Source organism: Mauremys mutica, chromosome 3 (genome assembly GCF_020497125.1).
Source record: "Mauremys mutica isolate MM-2020 ecotype Southern chromosome 3, ASM2049712v1, whole genome shotgun sequence".
Classification (NCBI taxonomy): domain Eukaryota; kingdom Metazoa; phylum Chordata; order Testudines; family Geoemydidae; genus Mauremys; species Mauremys mutica.
The window spans coordinates 33323660-33345390 of record NC_059074.1 but is presented as its reverse complement, the minus strand read 5'-3'; the positions used below and the strand labels follow the sequence as shown (position 1 = coordinate 33345390).

The following is a 21731-nucleotide window of genomic DNA, read 5'->3' as shown; positions in this document are numbered from 1 at the left end:
GTAGTCCATTTTAAAATATTCCTTGGAAGTACAGGTCATTTTCTCATTCACCAATATTTCTATTTTATTGACAATCCCTTGAATTGTGACTTTTTTCTGCTTTCAACTGATCCACGCTATCTCTTTAGTGGCATTAATTATGTGTCACATTTTCCTTTTTGTAAGTATTTGATCTGATTATCTTTGGTCCAATTCAACATTAACTTTAATTCATGTTGCACAATATATATGCCATAAATATGGGAAGGCTGGTCCACCCTTTTGTTTTAAGAGCTATAATGATTTATATTTCATTTTGGGTTTATTCCAAATCCATAGTCGTTTTAAGATGTACTCCTTTTCAAGTTTCAAAGGTTTTACTTAAATAAGTAAAAGGCCATATGCACATACCCACAATGATCTTCAGCTAGGATTGAACCTTCCTCACCAAAAGCATAAGCCCCCACCTACTTAACCTAAGAACCCAATTGGCTCGACGTTAGTGACTAGACAGCCACAAGAGGAAGCCATGATTACATACAAATCCTTGAACGAAAGCCCTTTGATGGTAGAGGGAGTTACTATACAAGGGTTATTTAATACAGCATCACGCTTCTTATTTCTCCTAAGAGACCTGCAGAGTCAGCAATGGAGGCAACCTGCTCCTTAGATGGTACCACAACTCGGGGACTGGACTCCTTCACAGTCCTATTCCAGGCGTTGATCTACCCTTCAAGGAGGCAGAATGGAGAGATGTCTGCATCTTCTTACTAGGTTCCTAAGAAGGCAACCTTTGTCTACGCACTTTAGAAAAGGGGTGCTGTTTCCTACTTCTTGGCAGATAATGAAGAGGATTTGTCAGATGTCACAACCAAAAAGGATGTTTTAGAAGCAGTGGCCTGAGAGCTGGCAGTCAAGCCAGGGCTCACCAGAGCACTTTTTGGTGTAGACTGCTCAGATGATCAGGTTTACCCAATCTCATCGATCTATCCAGCAGAAAAAACTTTAGGCAAACCTCTCTCACCATCTGAATTGTTTGGAAAATAAACCACAGATGGAGCAGTTTTCCAGAATATACCTCTATCCAAGCAAAACAGGCATCTCGAGTAGCAATTGTTAAGAGGCATAGCTGCCTCACAAAAGGGGCAATATTTAAAATGCAGAGATTTGGGCTCACCATATGGGCTAGAATCCAGTAGTAGGTACTAACTGTTTTTAAACTAACAAACTAATCCTTACACTGCATCTGTACTATTGTGACGGGGTATACCATCTGTGCATGGGCAAAGCAAGGGTTAAAGAACTGCTCTTGGCCCAAGAGGCCACACTCCCTAACGCCTGCTTGGCATGCTTCCAATGGAGGGACCATTCAGAAGGAAGCAGAAGCTCAGTCTGGGCTGACTGAGGAGATGAGCAGTTGTGTGCCACAGCCTCTCACCAGGAAGCCGCCAGGACTCTAAACCGCTGGGGGTCAAGCCTCCTAGCTGCACCCTAGGGAGCCAGATGAATGCAGGAGCCAGGTGGGATGGCTTGCTGTTTTGAGCTGTGGAGCTGTTGGAGACAAAGCAGAACATGCTTGGGCCCAGGACAACCAGACAACCCCTGACAACTAAATACTAAAAGTATATACAGTTAGTTGGATTGAGTCACAAAAGGCACAAGAGAAAGTGAATACTGCTAGCGGTTCCATCTCGCAGCTATGGGTGGTAAGAAGGAACTAAAGGATGGTCACCCCCATTCTGCCTTTTATGGCCTAGGGTGGGAGGCATGAGGATAGAAAGGTCGCAGGTATGGTCCCAATATATACCAACGGCCAAAAGATTCTTGTTAGGAACCAGGACATAGGTGATCTGGCCTAATGGTCAGCGTGAAAGTTAGAGTCAGCACTTGAGCCAAGGATCAGAATCAGGAGTCTGAGCCAATGGGTAGGAGCAAGCTGTAGTGGCAGGAACCAGAGACAAGGCAAGGATCAGGCACAGAGCAGGACCAAAGCAGAAACTAGGAACAGGAGCAGAGCAGGAATAGGGTTGCATGCAGATTGCAGGTAAAGAGTGGGGTCCAATGCAGCAGAAGCAGGGATTCTGCACTGTTGCTTAGACAAGCCACCTGAGTCACTTTCTGGCTTACGTAGCGGGTATAAGCCAATCAGATGCCCCAGACTCTGGGTCATCCTAATAGAACTTCCTGACCTTCCAAGATGAAGACAGACAAAGTATCTCCTCATTCCTTGGTGGCATTGAGACAGCATCTTAAGCTTAGGGCCCTACTGCCCTGGGTTCTAGATTCAGAAAAAACTGAGGACCTGCGCCCTCAGATCCTTACAATCCTAATCTTGAGTATATAAGGTCCATGTACACCAGAAGTGAAATACATATGGACAAACACTCAAAGAAGAGTAATTGGATTTCTACTACTGCCTTTTTGATTCTACCTGCTTTGAACTGGAATTTCCAATATCAAAGAGGCCATTGACTGAGAGAGTCATATTGCTTTTTAATTTGTGTTGATCAGTGATTCAAGAAACCGCACTAACTCCTGATATTCCTGCTGGGAAACATATTGTGAACTAAATATGCATGGACTTGTGTCTTCAAAATATGTTTAAAGAACTTGATTAAACTATAAACTCCAAGAAGTAACTAATTATGTATACTTTTATACTTTTGTGTATAAACCACTATTACTAATGACAGAGAGAACCAGTAAGGAATCTTCTCCCATGCTCTTTTGAAGATGCGTTTACTAGCTCATTCACAATTCAAGACCTTTGGGGCTATCTGGGCAAACATCCAGTTCTTATTAGGTAATGGCCAGGGAAACCACCCATTAGGCTGACACTTGGGAAGCAAGATAATCCCTGTCCTGTACCTACTTCAGCTCATATTTTCCTCCTTTACCTTATTGCTCTCATTTTTTCCTTTGTCCTCTTTAGGTGGTTGTATGTTATATTTAATTTCTTCTCCCCAGAAATTTACCCCATTCTTTGAGTTGTGATGAATCCCACCTTCCAGCACCACTTGTTTGTATATTAGCTTTAATTCTATTTTTGTTTTATTTTATTATTATTATTTATTGTATTATGCAATATTTAGATCACAGCAGTACACAGGGAACCCAGTGTCCTATGTACACGTATATAAAGAGACATGGTCATTGTCCTAAGGATTTTTCTTAAGTGAACAGTACTTAATCTACATTTAGAATTTTACACATGTTGGGCCACATCCTGAGGTTTTGACTTTTGGGGCATTTAACTGGGTAAAAATTGAAAAAGAAGCACAGGATTTGATCCACAGAATATTGTATGCATTGCAATTGTAGCATTAATAAATTAGAATATATATAGGGGGAGTAGTAATGTAAGTGTAAATATTTTTTGTGTAAGAACTGAATGGAATGGCAGAGCTATATTTTTCTTCTTGTTGTCCTGTTAAGATCTGGAACTGTGCTAAAGAGATCAAAGGGACACAGCTCTGGTGAACAGGGTGTAGTCATAAAAGTTTGTTCAGTGTTACGGAAGATTTTCCAGCAGTGGGCTTGTGCAAGCTATGTTTGGTGTTGTTGGATTATGGTAAAAGTTTAATAAAATGCTACAATTCTAAACAGTTTCTACTTCTCTTATAGTCGAGTGACCATATTTTGTATTTTTTATATTTACCTTTATAATTTATTTAACTTTACCACAGGACCACTAGATGATGATTGCTTTAGATTATTAATATTTCATATTAATCTCAATCTGTCTTTTAATTGTGCATAAGTAAATATGTTACTAAAACATAAAGATACAGAGGTATTCAGCAATTATATTTATGGTCAGTTACAACCATTTTATAAAATAGTCTACTTATATGACATATAATATATTCAGTCTTTTTTCTGTCCCTATTCTGTCGGAGGGAAAATTGTCAATACTTGTATAAAAAGCTGTGAAAATAAGAAAGAGACATTCAGAAGGTATCAAGTATAGGTCATGTATGTGAGAAGAGATGTCGGAGGGGAAAAAGCCACTCATCTCACTAGATGTGAGATGGGAAATATTTGTTGGTTCTAATCTGAACTTTAAATATATAATAATTGTTGTTCATTGCATTTATATAGCTCCTTCTACCCTAGGATCTCAGAACACTTTACAAACATCAGTGAACACCAAACACCAAAAAACGGTAAGTAAGCGAATGTACTGTTTTAGGCTGGTACTGTTTGCATGAAATAGCCCCATTGGCAGGTGTTAATCTCTAGTGAAATAGTTGAGTGATTTTTGCTTATTTGCCAAAGCAGTTGACTCATTACCCCACCTTGGATTAAAGAAGGTGGGAGCGACGCTCTGGGGCTAGGCGTGATTGAGGTGTGTATTAAGAGTAAGTAAACTGAGAGGTAGGAAATGTATGAGTACTGTGTAGAATGTCTGAGCTGACCTTTACCTTACCTCTACTGTTTTATTTAATTGTAATTAATTTTATTGTTAATAAAGCAAAAGATCAAGAAAGAGTGAGTTATAATGGTTGGACTATGTTGTAGAGCAGCGTGGGACAAGCACCTGCTCAAAGTAATATTGTCTCCGTTTTAAAGATTAGGAAACTGAAGCACAGAGAGCGTTACGTAGCAAGCGAGTGCTCGGGCTGGGAATAGGAACCTAAATAATATGTGAATCCCCAATCATGAGACCACACTTCCTCTTTCTAGATTTCTACATTTTAACCTTTTAAATTATCCTTAAAGTATTGTGTTTTCCTCTTTCATTGCCAATGCCCTGAAGTAGTCCCCTAGCCTGAATAAAACATTATTCCATTATAAACATGATTTTTGGGATTTTAAAAAAATAATTCATTGCCACCTCACCTTCATCACCACCACCACCACCAGCAGTGGCAGTAATTAATGCTACTATTTAACCACTCCAGTGTAAGAAATTGGAGAAGGCCACTAAGAAATTACAGAGCTTTGGCAGTGGATTAGTTCCTTAAGAGTTTCCTTTTAAAAAGCAGCCAGATACCTTTACTAGAGACTCTTTTAATGCTGGATTCTAATATCTTCCCCTACACAACACACATACACAAGCTCTTCCCAACTCTCAAAATGAACCATAAAAACATGTTTGCAAGTTTAAAAGAGAGAAGTGAAAAAGCCAATAAATAAAATAGATTTCAGAGAGAAAGGAAGATGTAGCACCCTCATTGTGAATGCTACTTAAAGGACAATTGTAGCCAGTTGAGAAGAGTATCCCAAGAAGGCCAGCCAGTTTTGTTTGTTGTTTTTGGAGAGATGGAAAAAGTCACATACTGGAACAGTGCTAGTGTATGTCTTTCTGAGCAGCTGCTTCTTTCTGGTTTATTTTGTGGCCCTAATGTTAAGTTACACTTACTTCCATGGAAATATAGTCTTGTGGTTCAAGGAAGGCACTCAGTCAGGACTGCTGGGTTCTGTTCACAGCTCTGCTTCCTATTCATGGTGTGACCTTGAACAAGTCAGTCTCTAAAATGAATACAACTTCCTTACCTACTTTGTAGGTATTACAAAGCTTAGGGCTTGCTCCTGCTCTCATTGAAGTCAATTGGAGACTTCAATAGGAGCATGAATGGCCCATTAGATAGTTAATATTTATAAAGTGCTTGGAGATTCTTGTGTGACAGATATTATCATTTATTATTTTCTGTAGCACCTAGGGGCACTAGTCATGGACCACTGGTTGGGCCCCATTCTGCTGTACAAACACAAAGCAAAAAGATGGTCCCTGCCCAAAGGGGCATACAATCTAAGTATAAGACAAGAGACAACAGATGGGGGAGTACAAGTAAATAATGAGACAGTATTGGTCAGCATGCCAGGCAGCATCTCTGCACATAAGCAGCCTAAATGTTGTCAAGTTTTTTGTAGGCATCATGGTAAAGAAGAGCTTTGAGGAGATATTTGGAGGCGTATAATGAGGTAGCTTTGCGGATGTTTACAAAGAGCCCCTACTGAACATGTGGGCAGTATGGGAGAGAAAGCATGAAGGTGTTTGAAAATTTAACAAGTGGGCAGTAGAGTCTGGCATCATGAGCCTATCAGCTCGACAGTGAATGAGAGATGATCGGTAGAATGGGAATTGGGTATGAAGGGCCTTGAAAGTGAGACAAAATGGCATTTTTGTCAAGGCCAGAGGGAAGGATGTTGCAGTAATCGCACCAAGAGATGATGAAAGCTTGGATGGGTTTTAGCTGTGTGGATGGATAGGAAAGGCCATATATTAGTGATGTTATGCGAATGTTGTATAAGTGCAATTAATATTATAATATGACCAGCAGGGACCTTAATTCACTTTTAAACATTTGTGTGTTTGTAGGATTAAGGCCTAGCTATAAACAGACAAGTAATCACATTGATTTTAATGGGATTATTCAAACAAAATTAAACATATCCTTAGTGTGTATACTCCTTTTAGGAGGCGAGGGGAGAGGGTTAATGTGAACTATAATATATGCTGTCACTGAGAGGAGAAAATACTTCTTAGAAGGGTACAATTATTATAAAACACATTATTAGGGGTGAAGATGTTAAATGCTTGAATCATCAAAAATATCCAGAGGACATCAATGGAAGAATAGATAGAGACAAGCAGAGAGCATTAAATACTGATCATTCAAGCATTCTTAGACATCAGCTTTTTCAAATTAATTGTCTTAATATAATTGTCTTCCGGTGGTATTAAACAAGTTAGCTAACAGTGAAAAATAACTTAGGTGACATACTTCATAGTAATTTTTTACACTGTAATTTGTTTCTATTACCCAGTAATTTCTATTAAAACCATTTCTAGTCATGTAGCTAATTTGTAGTTCTAGTTCTGGTTACTTAGAACTTTCTTTAATAATAATTAATATGATTTAAATCTTGATCCTGATCCCATCAAAATGAATAGGAGAATTACCATTGGCTTCAACAGGAGCAGGATTGGAACCTTCCAATGAAGTATTCGTATTTTCTGGGGACTTGCTGAGTAGCATACAGAACAAAAATACAAGGGCTGTCAAGCGATTAAAAAAATTAATTGTGCGATTAATCACACTGTTAAACAGTAATAGAATACCATTTATTTAAATATTTTGGATGTTTTCTACATATTCAAATATATTGATTTCAATTACAACACAGAATGCAAAGTGTACAGTGCTCACTCTATATTTATTTTTTATTACAAGTATTTGCATAGTAAAAAAACAAAAGAAATCATATTTTTCAATTAATCTAATACCAGTACTGTAGTACAATCTCTTCATCATGAAAGTTGAACTTACAAATGTAGAATTATGTACAAAAAAACTGCATTCAAAAATAAAACAATGTAAAATTTTAGAGCCTGCAAGTCCACTCAGTCCTACTTCTTGTGCAGCCAATTACTCAGACAAACAAGTTTAGTTACATTTGCAGGAGATAATGCTGCCCACTTCTTGTTTACGTCACCAAAAAGTGTGAACAAGCATTTGCATGGTACTTTTGTAGCCAGCATTGCAAGGTATTTACATGGCAGATATGCTAAACATTCGTATGCCCCTTCATTCTTCAACCACCATTCCAGGGGACATGTATCCATTCTGATGACGGGTTCTGCTCGATAACAATCCAAAGTGGTACGGACTGACACACATTCCTTTTCATTATCTGAGTCAGATGCCACCAGCAGAAGTTGATTTTTCTTTTTTGGTGGTTCGGGTTCTGTAGTTTCCACATCAGAGTGTTGCTCTTTTAATACTTCTGAAAGCATGCTCCACACTTCGTCCCTCTCAGATTTTGTAAGGGACTCCAGATTCTTAAACCTTGAGTTGAGTGTTTTAGCTATCTTTAGAAATATCACATTTGTACCTTCTTTGCCTTTTGTGAAATCTGCAGTGAAAGTGTTCTTAAAATGAATAATATTTGCTGGGTGATCATCCAAGACTGCTATAGCATGAAATATATGGCAGAATGCAGGTAAAACAGAGCAGGGGACATACAATTCTCCCTCAAGGAGTTCAATCATAAATTTAATTAACGTATTATTTTTCCATCAGCATGGAGGCATGTCCTCTGGAATGGTGTCCGAAGCATGAAGGGGCATATGAATGTTTAGCACATCTGACATGTAAATACCTTGCATTGCCAGCTACAAAAGTGCCATGCAAATGCCTGTTCTCACTTTCTGGTGACATTGTAAATAAGAAGAGGGCAGCATTATCTCCTGTAAATGTAAGCATACTTGTTTGTCTTAGCGATTGGCTGAACAAGAAATAGGACTGAGTGGACTTGTAGGCTCAGAAGTTTTACATTGTTTTGTTTTTGAGTGCAGTTATGTAACAAAAAAAATCTACATTTGTAAGTTGCACTTTCACGAAAAACAGATTGCACTACAGTACTTGTATGAGGTGAATTGAAAAATACTATTTCTTGCGTTTATCATTGTTACAGTGCAAATATTTGTAATAAAAAATAATATACACTTTGATTTCAATTACAGCACAGAATACAATATATATGAAAATGTAGAAAAACATCCAAAATAGTTAATAAATTTCAATTGGTAGTCTATTGCTTAACAGTGCAATTAAAACTGCAATTAATTTTTTGAGTTAATCATGTGAGTTAACTGTGATTAATCGACAGCCCTAAAAAATACCAGTCATTCCTGTATCACCATAGCACCTACATTAAACATTAGTCTATAATTTTTTTTAAGACTGGAAAGACATGATGAAGGTGAATCTCTAGTGGTATTATATTACATCTCCAGTGGTGTTCTTGAGGCTGCTACTGGAAAAGCATGGTTGTTTTCTAGCTTAAGATATCCTGATGTTACCATCAAGTTCTACTTTGAACAAGCACTTGAATACCTACTTGGAAGGATAATCAAATGAATTCAGGTGCTTCAGATCATTGGCCCTCAGTCCTGTTAAAGCTCATATGTTAACAAATCAATGCTCTTATTCTACAAAGATTTATACATGTGCTTAACTCTAGCATGTAAGCAGTCCCACTGAGCTTAAAGGAACTGTTTATGTGCTTGAAATTAAGGATATGTGTAAGTCTTTGCAAGATTGGGGGCCAAGTCTATATGAATTATTGGCAGCCAGGGCAAATACTACGATTTGTATGCAGTATGTTCACCAAAGGTCTCATGAACAGTGCTTATCAGAGACTTGGTGTGAGGAGGCAAATTTTCTAAGACCTATGTGGTCTTTTAGTACTAACGGTAGTTGTGTCGGGCACATTAAGATCTGATGGCTAGAAAGATGCACTGAAAAAACTTTCCTGTTTCATTTGCAAAGAGTGAAGCTGAATGCAGATTAAGATGAACAAGTTAAACTTTATTAAACACTGTACAGTGTTCTGTCCATGTGGATGAGATCCTTCGAGCCTATCTCCCCACGTTCCCTGTTTTCCTGGTGTCCTATCAATAACAGCCCCTTCAGGGAAATCTGCCCTCTGACCCCAGTTCCACTGATCATCATACATCTTCCTTAGTTCATAAACACACTTTTAAATATAAACATTAAAAACAAATAATTGATTCCCAGACCCCTACTCCATGTTCCCTCAGCCAGAGGTTGGTAGCACATAGCCTCAACAGTTCACCACATTGCAAGTGCCCTATCTGTCTCCACTCTAGCAAATTATATCTCTGTGGAGTCTCCTCCTTCCCTGTGGGGTTCGCATTCAGATAGTGCTATCTCTCCATTCTGTGATGATCTCTGTAGGCTCTCGCTGGGTGTTGCATCTGCTGGTTTGTAAGTGTAGTGTCTACTGTTCTTTTGGATCATTAGTCCCTCTTGCATAATCACCTCTTATTACCTGGTTGCCACTGTACCCCTCAATATTCCTTTAGTCCACTCCTTCTGGTCTCTCTCTCACAGCTAGATCCTCACAGGAGTATCTGTCTCCAGGGCCGCTGGGTTCTTGGTTGACCTGTTGTACTCTAGTGCCTACCTCTCTGATTGATTGTTGGCAGTCTCCTCTCAGTAGTGTCACCATTCTTCTGGCCGCAACAGGCCTCCCCCTCATTGGTAGCAAGGTTTTGGTCCTTTGTCTCATCAGTGTCTGTGCTGAACTGTTTTGGCACCCATGTGATGGGGTGTGACAGTTTGCCAAAACTGCTTACAAGGAATCTGAACCAGAAGAAACAGCCTTGTGTAACAGTCTTAGTTGTTGTCACAGCTGATTCCACCTTACCATTACTCTGTGGGTTTGATGGGGAGGAAGTGTGTTCGTCAAATTCCCATTTGCAAGCAAATTTCTTGAATTCTTCCAAGGCAAATTGAGGTCTGTTGTTGGTAAATACAGTGTCCAGAGTGCCATCTGTCTCAAAGTGGTCCTTCTGTTTGCCAATCACTGATTTGTAGCGCTCTACCAAATTCATGGTCCATTTTGGTCAATTTCACGGTCATAGGATTTTAAAAATTGTACATTTCATGATTTCAGAAATTTAAGTCTGAAATTTCACAGTGTAGTAATTGTAGGAGTCCCAAAAAGGAGTTGGGGGGCCACAAGGTTATTGTGGGAAGGTTGCACTACTGCTGCCCTTACTTCTGTGCTGCTGCTGGCGATGGCGCTGCCTTCAGAGCTGGGTGGCTGGAGAGTGGTGGCTGCTGGCCGGGAGCCCAGCTCTGAAGGCAGTGCCACCACCAGCAGCACTGCAGAAGTAAGGACAGCATGGTATGGTATTACCACCCTTCTGTGCTGCTCCCTTCAGAGCTGGGCCTTCGGCCAGCAGCCTCCACTTTCCAGCTGCCCAGCTCTGAAGGCAGCAGCACAGAAGTAAGGGTGGTATGGTATGGTATTGCCACTCTTACGTCTGTGCTGCTGCTAGTGGGGCGCTGCCTTCAGCGCTGGGTACCCAGCCAACAGCTGCCACTCTCCAGCCACCCAGCGCTGAAGGCAGCGCAGAAATAAGGATGGCAATACCATGACCCCCCTAAAATAACCTTTCAAACCCCCCAAAACCCTCTTTTTGGTCAGGACCCCCAGTCTGAGAAATGCTGGTCATACCCCCCATGAAATCTGTATAGTAAAGGGTAATAGCACACAAGACCAGACTTCATGGGGAAGACCAGGTTTCATGGTCCATGACGTGTTTTTCGTGGCCATGAATTTGGTAGGGCCCTACTGATTTGCTTGTTGTTTCAGGCAGAAATTTAAATAGTAGTCCACTGTAATCAAGTACTGCTTTTTCTTGAAGATAAATAAGTCCCCTCCTACCTTTTCCCATGATTGGGTGAGCAGTTCATGTGGCAACAGAGTCTCTTTCTGGTGGTAGTTAAAACATGACCAGCAGGAGTCACACCCCTATATCAAGGAGCAGAGTTGTGTATTCATTCCTGGCCACTAAACATAATCTTGAGCACATCAAAGACATCTGTCAATGCCCAAGTGTGAGGCATATATTTTTTTGCATTACATCTGGGGCAACAGCTTTCTGTCCTTGAAATATGATTCCATCCTGAATGATCAGCTCATCTTTCATTTGAAAATATGGTTCTGCCACTACTGTAACTGGTTTTTGTCTTCTGACCATCCTAGTAATTTTGCTGTCTTTGCCTACATTTGGATGCCCTTTCCTTTTATATCCATCAGCTTTGCTGTTGAAACTGCAGTTAGGCAGTCCTTCCAGCACTTGGGTGAATCTTCTTTGGAACATCTCTGGTGCTGGGTTTATGCCACAGCATGTACAGCAGTGACCAAATGGTGTTGCTCAGGATGTCAGTGTGATGGTCTTTGTCCAGGCTTATGTGCCATAAACTCATTCCTCACATCAAGACCTTAAAGATTCTGATGACCTAATAAATTGTGGGCAGTGGATAGTAGCATCTTTTCAATGCTCAGTTCAGTGGCTTTGGGTCTATTCAGATGTGCAATTTGCCTGATGCTAAAAGAACAGGAGTACTTGTGGCACCTTAGAGAATAACACATTTATTTCAGCATAAGCTTTCATGGGCTACAGCTCACTTCTTTGGATGCATAGAATGGAACACACAGACAGAAGATATTTATACATACAGAGAACATGAAAAGGTGAAAGTATGCATACCAACTGGAAGAGTCCAATCAACTGAGATGAGCTATTATCAGCAGGAGAAAAAAAACCTTTGAAGTGATAATTGCCTGATGCTGCTTACCAAAGCTATACTGGCCTCTAGAGGTGCTATGATATCTCTGCAGACTTTCAAGCTCCTTGCATAGTGGATTATGTAGTGCCACTGGAATTTTTCTTAATGATAAGCACATAGGTTCCACTGTGGGGGGTCGACTTTCATTTGCAGCTTTCCCTTCAAGGCACCTGTCACCTTTGAAAATATCCCCACATTCTTTTAAAGTTGTCTTTATTGTCCATGGGACTTCCCCCCTTTTACTACTTGTACTGCAGCTATTAAATTCTGACACTGCACACTGATCAGATCCCTGGCTTGTGTGGCTGTATTCCTCATAAGGGGGTTTGTGCTTACCATCCACCACTACAAACTTCAGTTGGTGCCATCTGTTATTTTTTGTTAGTTACTATGAGGTCACATTTTCCTATGGGCTGCATTATGCGTTCATTGTATATTGCACCTGCTGTTTGTAATGGGCATGTTAGAGTCCAGTTCACCCTGAGGAATCACTTTGCAGAAGGATCCACCTGAAGTCACACAGGGCATTTCCCCATTAACGTTGTTGCATACACAGAGGTTGGTATTGTCCCTTACTGCTTTCCTGTCTCAACAGCCTGAACCTATTATGCTCACAGACTCAAGGAGAGAGTTGTGATGTCATCACAGCGATCAGATGAGCCATGCCCCTTTTATACAAGCCTAACTGAACCATTTTAGCAGTGTGTGCAAGAGCTGAAGAAGGTCCCAGAAAGGTTCAAAGTGCCACATTCCTTGCAATGCTGCCCTACTGCAGGACACTCTTTACCCCCTCAAACTGTTTCCCACAGTAAATGCCTCTCACTATGGATATAGAACCTTGGTCACTTTTTCTCCATTTGTTCTCCTTTGCTGTTGTGCACTTCTGGGTATGTTGGGGCTTCAGACCAAGTTCCATGGCTCATGCTGCTAGCTGCTTCACTTCAGAGAACTCACAGTGCACATGCTGCCACCGTGGCTAACTTGCAAAGAGTGGAGCTAAATGCAGGTCAAGTTGAACAAGTGAAACTTTATTAAACCCTGTGCACTGCTCTGTCCATGTCACTGAGTTGCCTCCAGCCTGACTCCCCACATTCCTGTTCCCTTAGTGTTCCCTAACTAACAGAGCCTCCAATTCCAGTAATTATGATACACCTGAGTAGGTAACTAAGGCCCAAGACTGTGAGTGTTCTATGTTATGATAATTGCTGTCCTCCACTCTACAGGGAGTAATTGGTGTTAACTGATCAATTTAATTATATATATATATATATGAGAAGTATTTTTTCACACAACGCACAGTCAACTGTGGAACTCCTTGCCAGAGGCTGTTGTGAAGGCCAAGACTATAACAGAGTTTAAAAAAGAACTAGATAAGTTCATGGAGGATAGGTCCATCAATGGCTATTAGCCAAGATGGGCAGGGATGGTGTCCCTAGCCTGTGTTTGCCAGAAGCTGAGAATGAGCGACAGAGGATGGATCACTTTATGATGACCTGTTCTGTTCATTTCCCTTTGGGGCATCTGGCATTGGCCACTTTCGGAAGACAGGATACTGGGCTAGATGGACCTTTGGTCTGACCCAGTATAGCCATTCTTATGTTCTAACATGATAAAATCCAGTGGACAAAGATATAAAATTCCCTTTTTTGTATCTCAGTCATATCTTAGCAGTTTTCCAAGCACATTCTTTGATTTTGTGTTGCTCAGGACCTAAAACTAATATTGTATTGTAGATTCTTGGTGTACTCTAAGCATCTTGTTGTTATGTGATACAAAGATGGTCAGTGTAAATAAGTTGTTGTAATTAACTGAAATAATGTAATCAAGACATTGGTGTACAAAGTAAAATTGGAACAGATTTGGAACAGAGATAAGGACAGTCTGAAATTAGTGTTTCTTTGAGTCACCTATGGCTAAATCTATATAAACTATATGAAACTATGCAAATATATAAAGTTTGGGATTAATCCTTCCATTAGTGCACAAAATATTTATAAAAGTTACTAACTTCAAACAGCATTAGAAGTTATGCACGTAATCTTCCCAAGCATTAAGATGACACATGGCAGTTCTGAATTGTCTGACTTGACCCATTAAGTAGCTAACCTTTTTCACATGGCTTTTTTGTAGCTACCATCTTTATGACTGAACTGTTATTTTTCTAACTTGGATTTTTTCTATTTACATATGAAACATTTTAGATCAGATTTTTGTTTTATTATGCTTGAGAAGACTGGTAAGAATTTAATGACTCTAAAATAAGTTTATATACATTTTACCAGAAATATAACTGCCACAAGATTTGAACTCATTTGTTCAAAGTAGTGCTGTCAAGCAATTAAAAAAATTAATCACAAGATTAAAAAAATTAATCATGATTAATCGCAGTTTTAATTGCACTGTTAAAAAATAATTGAATACCATTTATTGAAATATTTTTGGAGATTTTCTGTATTTTCAAATATAGGCTGGACCTTTGGGATTCAGCCCTGGTTGGGGTTTCAGAGCTCTGGGCTTCGGCCCCACTCAGGGCTTGGTCAGGGGTGAAAGTAACTTAAAGGTCTTACCTGTAGAGGGGCCTGGCTCCGGGCCCCCAGAAAGGACAGGGACTCAGGCAGAAGGGGCAGGTGCTCGGGTGGACGATTGCAGTAGCAACAGCGGCCGGATGCCCCGGGCCCTTTTAAATCGCTGGGCCCCGGGGCAGCTGCCCCTTTTGCCCCCATGCCTTGGTCCCTGGTAACAGGAGTGTATAGTACTTAAACAAAAATAAGATGCAGATAACACTATCATCTAGCTAACAAAGTAATGATGGCTAATTAATTAGAACTTCTGCCTTTTCATGCTGTTGTGTTATCCCTTATGCTGAATTTTAAATAGAAATCTTTTGGTTTTAAATAATATACCGGTATATAAACTGCATTCAGACATTGAACATTTTCTCTCTTCCCTAGAGCCACTGTACTCACCAGCCAAGACCTCCAGCTTGTGAGCAGAGTCCTCTGCCCTTCAAATGATCTTGCAGTAGGTGTGATATAATCACCACTGCAGACAACATCTGGGTACTTCATAGCTTTAGACAGCAGCCCCAACAGGTGAGCTAAAGGAGGGAAGCTTTGTGTCAAAGTTGTTAGGATCTGTGCTAAGATTTTCTCATCTAGGAGTCTCAACAGCTCTTGACACTGTTCATACTTATTTTAGTTATATGTATCTGGTCAATAATTCATCCATGAACATTTTTTAAAGGTTTGGGGTTTTGTTGGTTTTTTTCCTTGCACATGATCATTCCTCATTCTTGAGCAATGAGTTTCCTAGTCCAAATTGCAGCTTTAGGTTACCATAAAGTGTGGTGTTAACAATATCAAATGCTGAAACCAGGTCTCATATTTCTGATTGGCCTAGAGACATACCAGTCACCAAGATGCTGTCAGGCCATGATGGATCAGAAATCACCAGTATGGTGTCATGGCTCTTTTATGCATATAAGTAAGAGCATAGATATTTTTTCAGATACAACACTGGTGGGCTCTGTGTAGTGACTATGGGCTGTGGAGTAGCACTAAGTTAAATGTTCTGTAATATATTCTGTAATATGTTGTTGACCTACAGCCTTAAGAGTTAACATCTGAAAAGGAGAGAATTGGGATACTGAAATCAAAATATACGAAAAGATTTATTGCTAAAGTTGAACAGGCCACGGGTAATGGATTTTAATTTTAGTGCTAATGAGCTCACCCTGTTCACTTAATTAAGCAATAAAACATGACAGGCAATGCATTGTGGGGGGATTATTGCATGCATTTGGTAAACTGTAAAACAAAGCCAAAGGCTTTCAACTATACAAGAAGTGCAATAATCCCCAGAAATACATTGCCTGTCATGTCTTATTGGTACTTAAGAAAGTAATGGAATTTGTTTTAAGAAGCAAGGAAGATGGGGTTGGGGAAAAACAGAGTCCTGGATTTAGTGGGGATTGCTAAAGCTTATGTGTTTGTTTTTATTGCCCCTCAAATCTACATTTCTGTCCAGAATTCTAAACCTCTTTCCTATTAACGATGCTTGTGTGATGCTTTTTCACCCCAGAATCACTACTTGGCAAACATGAATTAAACTTTACAGTACCCCTTCAAAGCACAGTGACAGAAGAGACAGATTTTAGGTACCCCCAGTAAGGACTCTGAAGCTTCTGGCCCTATGAAGAGGCTCTGTTGGGTCAGACAATAGTGTGGTTGGAGAGGCCATGCAGAGTCTACTTCCAGCCAAAGGTAAATTAGGTGGATCTCAGCCTATTTAGGCCAGGTCAATATTACAAACTTCGGTAGACATAGCTATGTCGGTCAAGGGTGTGATGAGGTGTAATTCATGATAGACATAGCTATGCTGACAAAAGCTCCTAATGTACTAACTTATATCACTGTGTGAGGATAGAATAAGCTGTGCGAGCAAAAACGCAGTTTTTCCTCTATAAGCTGTGTCCACACTAGGAGTGCTTTGCCGGTATAGTATACCTGCATAGCTATACCAACAGAGCCTTCCAAGTGTAGGCCTGACTTTAGCCTCAGTCTCTTCAGAGAAGGGTGTGTTGCTTTCAGGAGAGAGACAAATACAAAGGTTGTGCTGGCCAAAACCAAGACAGAGAGCTCTGGGGAAACCCAGAAACTACTTTACTACTTTCTATATTTTTGAGCTTTCTACTTTTGACACTGTATGGAAGAAATATAGCTAGAGATTTTTGCCAAACTGGTGTCAGTTTGGGTTTAAATCAAAACCTTGGCAATAAAACCCCTGCCTACAGATGGCTCACCTGAGCCTCTAGTGAATTTCTCTCTTCAGCCCTACTACAGGCATTTAAGTCTCATTAGGCCAGACTCAATCTTCAGTATTTAAACTGCACTACTGTGCTTCAGATAGTCCCAATTAATCGGTGTCAAATGTGGAAGATTTGGTGGCAGCTGCATAAGTCATAAGGGACAGTGCTATGTTTACAGACCATGCCCACTCAGCACAGCCTCTTCCAGGGACTAGTTTCAAGTATACTAGCATAGGGGAAATGTAGGTAACCAAGGGCAGAACTTGTATGATGGCAAGTTGTAATGAATGAATATATAATAAAGTCACAATAGACCTTATGTGTGGAGTCTCTACACGGTGTATAGAAAACAGTAGGAAAGCCTATGTGTGTGGCCTATAAAAATCTAAGGTCAAATTTACCCCCTTCCTAGAGTTTGGATTTGTTGGGCATTAACAAGAGATCATAAAACTCATCCCTAACTTTATCTCCAAGTCTACCTATTCCTAGTAATCCTGATGAGAGACTCACACCATTATATCCTGTTGGAGTTAAATTGCATCTGCCACAAGGAATGCTCAGAGTTACCGAGCAGCTTTACTCGAGATTCCCATGCCTGTTAACAGGGTGGATCAAAAGAAGAGCCCTGTATCTTAGCTGCCCTGTTATACTTGTGTTAGGATCAGATGACCTGTGAGGACTGGCTGTGATCCTAACCTTGAAATAAAATGCTAAACTTTATGTGATGCATGGCCAGAAAGGGTTGATAGCTTGCAGGCTGATTGACCCAGATTCAATGTTTAAGGACATATTGGTAGATAATGTTTGTGTTTTTGTGTGTTTACATATATATTGTTAGAGGTTAACAATGTAATTGAGCTGTCCCTGTCTATGCTGTATTCTGTTAATTCAGAGGTGAAAAGGAATTAACATTTAAATGAACTGTAAACATACAATATCATTGTATTCATCTCTCTTTGAAATGTATAGCAAATCACCTGTGAATGGTGGAAAACAAGCAACTGCCTTATGTTAATCCATGTAGCTAATTACTGGTGATGCTTAGGAAATAGGTCTACTTCAAAGTCTCGATGATTGCCTATTGTTCGCCTAAGGACTCCGAGCTGTCAAAGATATCTTGAGTCCTGATCCTTTTTATCTCAGATCTGTTTGATGCTTCATGCAGGGAAAGCTTTTAAGTCCCAAGACTGAGATCTCCAGTCCTATCTGGATCATTGGACATTGGACTATAACCTATTGACTAATTCTGAAATAACTCTTTGCAACTACAAAGCTCACCATCTCTACTATCAATCTGATCTCAGAACTGTACTCATGTCTATATGTATATTGATCTTTTAACCAATGCTCTCTCTTTTCTTTTTTAATATATTTTCTTTTAGTTAATAAGAATTGGCTGTAAGCATGTATTTGGGTCTGTAATAGTCCGATGTTGGGGCCGTGCCCTCTCAGGGGCCGTCCGGGGCCAGGCCGCCTCACTACACGGCCCAAATCAGTCTCCAGGTTCTGAAGGTCTTGGGGTTCGGCCCCTCAAGCAGGGGCTGAACAGAAGGCACACGGTTAATGCAGTGAGTCCCAGCCCTCAGTCAGGGCGGGGCAGCAGACCAGTTCTAAGCTCCGGTCCTGGCAGCCGGAGCTGAGCAGTTACAAAGTCAGTAAGCCCCAAGCCCTAGCTCAGGGCGGGGCAGCACACAAGAGTCCAGGGAGCTCAGATCCCCCTGCAGGCTGAGCAGTAACAAAGTTAACAAGCTAAGCCCAGGCCCTCAATCAGGGCGGGGCACCAAACACAGCAGTTCTAGGCTCAGCTCCTTACAGCAGGAGCTGAGCAACAATAAGAGTTCAGGGCGCAGGTCCTTGCATCAGGAGCCGAGCCACAATAGTCAGTAAGCCCCAGCCCTAGGTCAGGGTGGGGCAACAAACAATAGTCCCAGGGGCTCAGGTCCTTGTCCCAGGAGCTGAGCAACAAGAGTCAGTAAGCCCCAGCCCTAGGTCAGGGTGGGGCAACAAACAATAGTCCCAGGGGCTCAGGTCCTTGTCCCAGGAGCTGAACTACAGCAATAGTTCCGGAAGCCCAGGCCCTTAGTCAGGGCGGGGCAATAAACAATAGTTCAAGGCTCAGGTCCTTTTAGCAGGGCTGAGCAGAAATACCAGTTCAGGGCTCAGGTCCTTGTCTCAGGAACTGAGCGGTAGCACCAGTTTCAGGGCTCAGGTCCTTATTTCAGGAGCAGAGCAGCGGCATCAGTCTCAGGAAGCCCAGGCCCCTCAATCAGGGCAGGGCAAGAAACAAGAGTTCAAGGCTCACGTCCTTATAGCAGGAGCTGAACCACAGCAATAATCTCAGAAAGCCCAGGTAAGTGCAGGCTTCTCTGCCTGAGTGCTGGCAGGAGGGGGAGTCTGCCACCCGTGAGTGGGGTGGCAGGGGGGGACACAGGCCCACCCACTCCACTGTGTCCCAGCCCGGGGCCCTAACAGCGGCATGGATTCGCTGCAGTCAGTGGGGATCCTGGCCGCAACACACTGACATGGGCACGTCAGTGCCCTCAGCCGGACAGGGGTCGGCTACCCCCGGGCTACACTCCATTTCCCCCTCCTCGGGTACCTGCTCGTCGCTGGGCTCGGCAGCGGGGTCCCATACCATGGGCTCCTCGGCGTGTTGAAGGCGGTCTAGGTCGGGCTGCTCCTCCGGACTTGGGTCAGGGGGACGTTCGAGCCGCTCCTCGGGGTACCAGGCTCGGGGCAGGCTCGGCCAGTCCACCTCAGGGTACCTGGCTCGAGGGAGGCTCGGTCGGTCCGCGTCAGGGTACCTGGCTCGAGGGAGGCTCGGTCGGTCCGCGTCAGGGTACCTGGCTCGAGGGAGGCTCGGTCCGGCAGGAGCCTGATCAGGAGCGTCCGTCCTCTCCGGCCGCTGGGCTCCAACTGAGTGCTGAGGCCGGGCTTTTATACTTCCTGTCCCGCCCCTTGACTTCCGGGGGGCGGGAACAGATGGCGGTGGCTCCGCCCACTGAGGTGGCTGTTCCGGTTCCTCCCTCTCAGGGGCCGTCGGGAGCCAGGCCGCCTCACTACAGGGTCAGATCTGGAATATTCATTAACCTGGGAGGTACTATTCCGATCCTTTGGAATTGGTAGAACTTTTTTATATGACAAATAAGATTTTCAGTAATCCTCACATATTTGACGTGGATGTCTGGGTGGAGGCGGAAGGCTGGGTTCTTCTTCGAGTGATTGCTCCTATGCATTCCAGGTGTGTGCGCGCCGCGCGTGCACGGCTCTTCGGAACATTTTTACCCTAGCAACTCCGGCGGGCTGGCTGGGCGCCCCTTGGAGTGGCGCCGCTATGGTAATAGGTAATAATTGGAGATATGCCAATCTCCTAGAACTGGAAGGGACCTTGAAAGGTCCAGCCCCCTGCCTTCACTAGCAGGACCAATTTTTGCCCTAGATCCCTAAGTGGCCCCCTCACAACCCTGGGTTTAGCAGGCCAATGCTCAAACCACTGAGCTATCCCTCCCCACCCACTGAGCTATCCCTCCCCACCGGATATATACCCCAGCCGGCCCGTCCACTCCTCAGTTCCTTCTTACCGCATGTGACGGCCAGTTGGAACAGTGGAGTGCTCTTTTACCTCCACAGCCCTAGCGTTTCTCCATTCTTCTCTGTACATAGTTGGTTAACTTAGTTTAGTAGTTAGATTAGTTGAATAAGTTTAGTTAGTTATAGTATAGTAGGGGAATTAGAGGGGTTCGCCCCTCTTCTTCCACAACCGGTGCGGGCTCATGCCCAAGGCACCGGGGTTTAAGCCCTGTGCGGCTTGCCAGCGGCACATGCCTGTGGGAGACCCGCACAACTCCTGCCTGCGCTGCCTCGGGGAATCTCACAGGACAGATAAGTGCCCGATCTGCACGGCGTTTAAGCCGCGCACCAGAAAGGAGCGAGACTCTCGACTCAAGCAGCTCCTTACAGAGGTGGCACTTCAGCCTCCCGCGCCGTCCCCGGCGGCACCGAAACCGTCCTCGGCGCGCAGCGCACCAGCGGCACCGAGCTGCCCCGGTACCGACGCTGCCAGATCTTCGCAGACGGCACTGAAGTCCCGGCACCGTTCCCTCTCTCCAGCGAGGACGCAGAAGACGGCGCACTCGGCTCCTAAGCCTCCTGCTTCGGGACAGCTTACCCAGCCATCACCGGCACCTCCGGCACCGGCTGTGGTAGTGCACAAGCCGTGCACGGTTCCGTTGACTCCGGCACCTCAAGAGCCGTGGAGTCCGGTACCTCCCTGCTCCCCGGTGCCAACCGCGGTCGAGCTGCATCTCCCGTCCACGCCCGAGACATTGTCGACGGCGAGAGAGCTCATCGAGCTCACAGAGGCACCGAGCCTCCGGCCCCCGGCACCGCCGGTGCGGGCTGTTCAGTCAGCGGGCAAGCCGGCCATGATGCGGCCCCCTTCCCCTGACGGACGGGATAGACGGCGCTCCAGGACTCGGTCTCGCTCCCGGTCCCGAAGACGGTCACCGTCGCGCCGCTCCAGGTCTCGGCACCGCTCTCCATCGCGGTACCGTTCACCCTCTCGACGCCGGTCGCAGTCCCGGTACCGCTCAACATCGCGGTACCGGTCGCACTCCCGGAGACGCTCCCGGTCCCGATCACCGTCCCGTCGGCACCGCAGGAACTCCGAGTCCCGGCACCGGTCCCGGCACCGTGACTCCAGAAGCCGCTGCCGGCACCGCCGGTCAAGATCCCGGTCGAGCTCCCGGCACCGGTTGAGCTCCCGGTACCACGGCAGTCGATGGTCTCGCTCGCCATCTCGGTACCGCGCGACGACCGGCACCGACGCT

The 21731-nt window shown here is 43.4% G+C and overlaps 1 long non-coding RNA gene across 1 annotated transcript in view; it reads left to right on the top strand.

Moving 5' to 3' along the window:
* Nucleotides 1-15090: 15090 nt before the first annotated feature.
* The window catches only part of LOC123365649, a 62310-nt gene continuing 55669 nt past the window's right edge, over nt 15091-21731 (top strand). Inside the window, exon 1 of the long non-coding RNA XR_006577678.1 lies at nt 15091-15187. This is a non-coding gene — a long non-coding RNA (uncharacterized LOC123365649). The remainder of the gene's footprint in view (nt 15188-21731) is intronic.